We start from the raw sequence: 6292 nt of genomic DNA, 5'->3' as shown, positions 1-6292 counted from the left end.
AGGCTGAAGAATGATGTCAGATATTGGTTTGGGAGGTGCTGTGACAGCCCATGGAGGTGCCTACTGAAGCAGCACCAGCTGTTCAACTAAAAATGCTCTCTTTTTTTCCCTTTTTCTCCCTGTTCTTTGCATTTCCATTTAATTTTAATTTTAATTTTGCATTTTAACTTACATGCCAGGCAGATCTAGTCCCTGTTGCAATAAATAAGGGCGTTTTGCATTTTATCTCTGTGTCATTGCTGGTCAGGTGGAGCTGATACCAAACCATCCCTGACAAGAGCCAGAAGAAGCCATGCCTGACCCCAGGGATTCTGGCACTGGGAATCACAGAATCCCTTAGGCTGGAAAAGACCTCCAAGATCATCGAGCCCAACCATGAACCCGGCCTTACCAAACCCAGCACTAAGCAGAAAGCCCCAGCCTCGATCTGCGTGAGCTGCCCCCACACTCAGCATCAGCCAGCATCTGCCCCACCCTGGTTTGGGTGCCCCAACCCCGCTGCCTGTGACGGGAGGGTGGCAGCTCCCGGTGTCACCTCCAGCCCTCCCCGCAGCGACAGGGGCGTGCTGGGCTGTCCCCTCCTGCCGGGGCTGGGGCACTTTGGGTCCCCAGCATCTGTCGCCTTCTCCTCCCACGCTGGAGCTGGTTCAACACCCCGAGCTGCGCAGGGAGGGAAACCCATCCCGGCATTGCCCTCTGCTGGCAGATCCCTCTCGGATGAGCTTTTCCTCCGCTGTGTTCTCCCAAAATATCCTGGGGAGCAACTGCGCTGCCTCTGGATGTGCATCTGGGCACCCGCAGCATCATCCCTCAGCTGGAGGGATTGGGCGAGGAGGACCTTCCCTGGGGCTTGGTGCAGGGTCTGGGTGCCCAGGAAAGCAGCTGAGTGACCAGAAACAGGGACTGGAGCCCTTCAGGGCTGGGCCTTCCCTTGGGGAAAAGGCAGCCTGAAATTAAAGTTTTTATTTAAAGCCGGCAGCCAATGACTCCGTCACAGCAGGGAAATATTGGCCTCGAATTTAAAGAAGTTTCATGGTGCTCAGGTGAGAGACACAGAAAGTGGTGGGCTGGGAGATGGTTTTCCAGAGAAGTGGGATGCTGGGTGGTGAGCCGCTGTTATTTAGGTATGGGTGACCTTGTCAGGGTGCCCTCAGCAGGGTCACCTGTGCCCCATCACCTTCAGCCCCCCGGGTGAAGGTCGGGGCTGGCAGAGCACCCCCGGTCAGGCCCTGCATTCAGGACAAGTGGCTTGTGCCCAGGAGCTGGGGTTAGTGGCCCCTGAATCTCAGGGGAAGAGCCAGGAAGGGTGGGCAGGAGCCTCTGCTGTGCCAGCACCCCCACAGCAGGGAGGCATCCGGCTGTCCCACGGCTGTCCGTCTGTCCAGAAAGGCAGCTTTGCCTCCAAGTGTTCGAGTGGGAAATTGCAGGGACCGTCCCGTGCTCCGGCACGCCTTGGAGAGGGGTTTGTGTCACTGCAGCGGCTGGGGAGGGGGATACTGGGCAGGAATCCTTCCTGGGAGGGTGGGCAGGCGCTGGCACAGGGTGCCCAGAGCAGCTGGGGCTGCCCCTGGATCCCTGGAAGTGTCCAAGGCCAGGTTGGACACTGGGGCTTGGAGCAACCTGGGGTGGTGGAATGGAATGGGATTTAAGGTCCCTTCCCAAAGAAATCTGAGGATTCTGCAAGCACAGTGGAGATGAGGGGCCAAGGCAGGGCAGCAGGACAAGCTCTTAGGTTGTGTCTCTGCTGGACAGCCCAGCCTAAACCCCACTGGTGCCTGGGACATTTGGGATCCTGAAGTCAGGGTGCTGCCAACCCAGCACTCTAGAAGCCCCAGAAGCCTCAGTTCTACCTCATCCCAAAGCCATCTCCCCACTAATGCCCACAGGGGAGTCCCAGGAGCTGCAGAGGTTTTGGAAAACTCATTGTGGATGGGAAAGATCTGCCCAAGCCCTGCACATCATGTCCCCATTTCCTGCTGACCAAATCCTCTGAAACCTCCTCCCATCACACACAGGGAGCTGGCTACAGGGGAGGATGGGGCCAGAGCAGGGGAACAGGTCAGCAAAGGGCACGAGAACACCAAGGACAGCAGGAGAACCCCAAGAACGGCAGGAGAACCCCAAGGACAGCAGGAGAACCCCAAGGATGGCAGGAGAACCCCAAGGATAGCAGGAGAATCCCAAGGACAGCAGGAGAACCCCAAGAACGGCAGGAGAACCCCAAGGATGGCAGGAGAACCCCAAGGATGGCAAGAGAACCCCAAGGACAGCAGGAGAATCCCAAGGACAGCAGGAGAACCCCAAGAACGGCAGGAGAACCCCAAGGATGGCAGGAGAACCCCAAGGATGGCAGGAGAACCCCAAGGATAGCAGGAGAATCCCAAGGACAGCAGGAGAACCCCAAGAACGGCAGGAGAACCCCAAGGATGGCAGGAGAACCCCAAGGATGGCAGGAGAACCCCAAGGACAGCAGGAGAATCCCAAGGACAGCAGGAGAACCCCAAGAACGGCAGGAGAACCCCAAGGATGGCAGGAGAACCCCAAGGATGGCAGGAGAACCCCAAGGATAGCAGGAGAATCCCAAGGACAGCAGGAGGGTGACATGAGCCAGCCCCAGCCCCAGGTGAATCCACCCCTCCTTTGCTCCCAAGGGACAGCCAGCTCTGGCCACAGCTCTGAGGTGACACAGAGGAGATCAACAGGTTCCCACAGCACAGACAAGGAAAGGGAAACCGCTGATAATGCCCTAAAACGTGGCCTCAAAATCCTGCCAGCTGAGCAGACTGGGAGATGTCCGGCTGAGCTGAAGGCCTGGAGCCAGGGGAGGGAGGGCAGGAAGAGGAGGGAAGGAGGGAGGGATGGGGCTGGGCCACCGAGAGCCACAAGATCTAGAGAGCATCACTTTGATTTAATGAACCTTGATGTTTGAAAATTGAGAGCTCTTTTCTTTGCCACAGGGCTGAGCAGCCGGCAGGATTTAGAAGGGCAAGAGCTTTCCAGATGAGCCATGCAATTTTGTCATAAGAACCAAAATAATGATAAAAATAATGAGCAGGGGAGGGAGGGAGTGCTGGGCTCACATACAAATGTTAACCTGAGGGTCCTCTCAGCAGCACCCTAATAAAGGGTTCTATCAATTAGTGGTGTTACACCTCTCGAGCGGGAATGAACTCATCCCTACAGACTAATTCCATAAGCAGTGCATTCAGGGCCTTCAGTGAGCTGAGTGCTTTTAATGAAAGGAATGAGATTTAAACACACATCTGTCTGCAAAGGGATTAGAGACAACAGATGCTGTTGGCATCTGTGGGCTGGAGCCACGTTGCCATGTCCCAAAAGGCTGGGATACAACAGGGGCACCCCAGAGTGGGGAGTGCATCCCAGGGGAGCTGTGGAGGGATGGAACCCCCTGGAGAACCCACAGCCAGTGCAGCCAAGGGGGTCCCCAGCCCTCTCTGCTGTTTGGGTGCCCTGAGCTGTCAAACCCTCACCTGGCAGCAGCAATGCACAGTGACAGAGGTGTCCCCAGCACCCCGGGGTGTGGCCCTGGGGCTGTGCCTGGGGTGGAGGAGCTGCAGCATCACCAGTGTGCCCTGTGGGATTTTGGGCTGGGGTTTAACGGAGGGGGCAGGTGTGAGGTAGGGAGAGCAGGAAGAGAGAAGCACAAACAGCTTAGCCCAGGCTGTGAGCTCCAGGCCACCAGTTCTGTCCCTCAGCCTCCCTCCAGAGCAAGCAAGGCAGGGGCTCCCAGCTGCAGCTGGGGCACAGCACATCCCACAGCAGCACCCTGGCACCATCAGCCCTGCAGGACAGCCCAGCACTGGGACACCTGCAGGACTCCGAGCCTGAGGGTCCAGGTAGGGCTGGGAAAACGGAGAGCCGATGGAACCAGACAGTAACTTGGGTGAGACAGGGTGGGGCAGAGCCAGGGAGCTGGGATGCACTGCTGTGAGAGCTGCAGCAGTGAAACAAGGTCAGCTGGCCCCCGAGCAGGAGCAGGACCCAAGGGTGAGATGTCACAGGAAGGGGGAATGTGACACAGGGGAAGGCACCTGATTTATGGCACTGGCAGCCACAGCTCTCACTCCTAAGGAAATGCCATGTCCTGTGTGTCGCTCTGGGGGACACTTCCCTGCAGGCAGAGCACACGGGGATCTGATGACATTTTCTGCAGAAGCTGTGCATTACCTCAGATGCTTCAAGTGCCAAATTGTAGATGATAGATTTCAGTGAGGACATTCCCCTCAGTGCATGCTCCTGTACCCACCTGCTTCCATGTGAGGCCAAAGGCTCTCCAGAGAGCTCTCAGCATCAAGCACCTCCTCAGAACCCACTACTAACCCATTACTAACCCACTACTAACCCATTACTAACCCACTACTAACCCACACACACATTAACTCACCAGTGAAGCAACTGAACAGCAATTTGCCTCCCCAGTGGCTGATGGAGCCCCCCATTCCCTGCCTGTTTAACATTGCACTGAAGTGAAATGCCTGTGCCTTAGAACAGTCCCAGAAGAGCAGGAGAGGCCCACAGGAGAGCAATTTATCCACCTGGGAAGGCAAAGATCCAGCTGGATCTGACTGAGGGCAGTACTGGGCAGAGCTATGGATTCCCATTATTCCTGGAGGGAAGAGTCCCCCAGCTGCTGCACAGCACGAGGGCTCTGCAGCCCCAGGGGTGATGTCTGCTCAGCTTTCTTTATCCTCAGGTTTATTTATCCTGGTTTATCCACCTCACCTCGGCCTCTCTGGCCCAGCTTTTCCAAGTGCTCTGTGAGAGTTCACCCTGTTCCAGAGGTACAAACACAGATCCTCGGTGTCAGTGGACTCTGAGCCTTGAGCAGCCACCAAGGAGAGATCTCCTTCCTATTTCCCTGACCCAAATGTGCAGCACAAATACAAAACACTTCCCTGTCCCTCCCAGTGTTGTGCTTCCCTTGGATCCCAGTACAAATGCCATGTCCTGGCTTCTCCACCTGCACAACAGCCACTCTCTCAGTACTGAAAGCATTCCAAGGGAAAAGCAGGGATGATGAGACCCTTCAGCCCAGTCTGTATTTTCACAGAATCCCAGGATGGTTTGGGTTGGAAGGGACCCTAAAGCCCATCCAGTGCCACCCCCTGCCATGGCAGGGACACCTCCCATTGTCCCAGGTTGCTCCAGGCCCTGTGCAGCCTGGCCTTGGACACTGCCAGGGATCCAGGGGCAGCCACAGCTTTTCACCCTGCTTTAAATCATTCTCACACACACATACAACAGTGACAATGCTTTCCACCTTCCCCAGAGGAAAAAAACCAAGGATTTTCCCTAAACTGAAAACACCTGGATCCCAGATTTCTGCTTGCCTCCTTTAAGAGCTCCAGAAGAAAACACTGGCACAGCTGCAGCTTGAGTTGTTGAGGGCAAGTGAATGGAGCTGAGTTTCCCAGCAGGAACTGGAGTGGCTTTGCCAGGAAAAGGGACTGAGTGGCAGTGAGTGGCAGCTCCAGAAACTGCTGGCAGGCACAGCTGCTCCCTCCTGCACTGCCCCGTGGTGCTCAGCACAGGGAAGTTTTGCCCTCAGAACCTCTGAGCAAGGCAGCAGAATGCTCCCTGTAGACATTCCAGCTGTTCACTAAGGCAGGGAAAAGGAATTCAGGGATGCCCAAAGCAGAAAGGTGCTCAGTCCTCAGACATACTGTTAAACTGAAGGAGTAAGAACCACCCTATCCCTGATTCAAAGGATGAAGAAAGAAGAGGTTGTAGGGGTTGTCATCACTCAGCAGGAAGCCCAACACACACTCCTGTCAGAACCCAAGGTGTCCCTCACACACTCTTGGATGTTCTGGGTCCAGGTCAGAAGCCTCTGAGACCCTGGCAGGCGGCCAGGAACCCCTGTGGTCTTGAGTCTGACCCATGGAACAATTTACCAACCTTGCAGGAAGAACAAAAAATCACAAAAGTTTAGATATTATAGTAGAAGTAGTCACAAAGTGAAAGGAAGGATCTTTGAGTGCTGTACAGGGGGGTTTCAGGCCTTGTACAGAGGGGTCTGAGTTTTGTACATGGGGTCAGAAGTTCTAAGATGGAGGGATTTGGGCGTGCCCTGTCCTCCTTCTTTCTCCTTCCTATCCTCCATGTTCTTGATGTTGGCACTCACAGATTGGTTTAGAGTAGAAAGCCACTGTTCAATATAGGTGATAGGCATTGGGAAAAACTATAAACACCTAATACGTAATGTGTGATATAAAAGATGGCACCAGCCCCTCGGGGGACAGAGACAGGGACAGAGACGGAGACAGAGAAG

The sequence above is a fragment of the Vidua chalybeata genome, chromosome 17, assembly GCF_026979565.1.
Source record: "Vidua chalybeata isolate OUT-0048 chromosome 17, bVidCha1 merged haplotype, whole genome shotgun sequence".
NCBI lineage: Eukaryota > Metazoa > Chordata > Aves > Passeriformes > Viduidae > Vidua > Vidua chalybeata.
The sequence above is the reverse complement of the archived record's forward strand: the minus strand, read 5'-3'. Positions refer to the sequence as shown.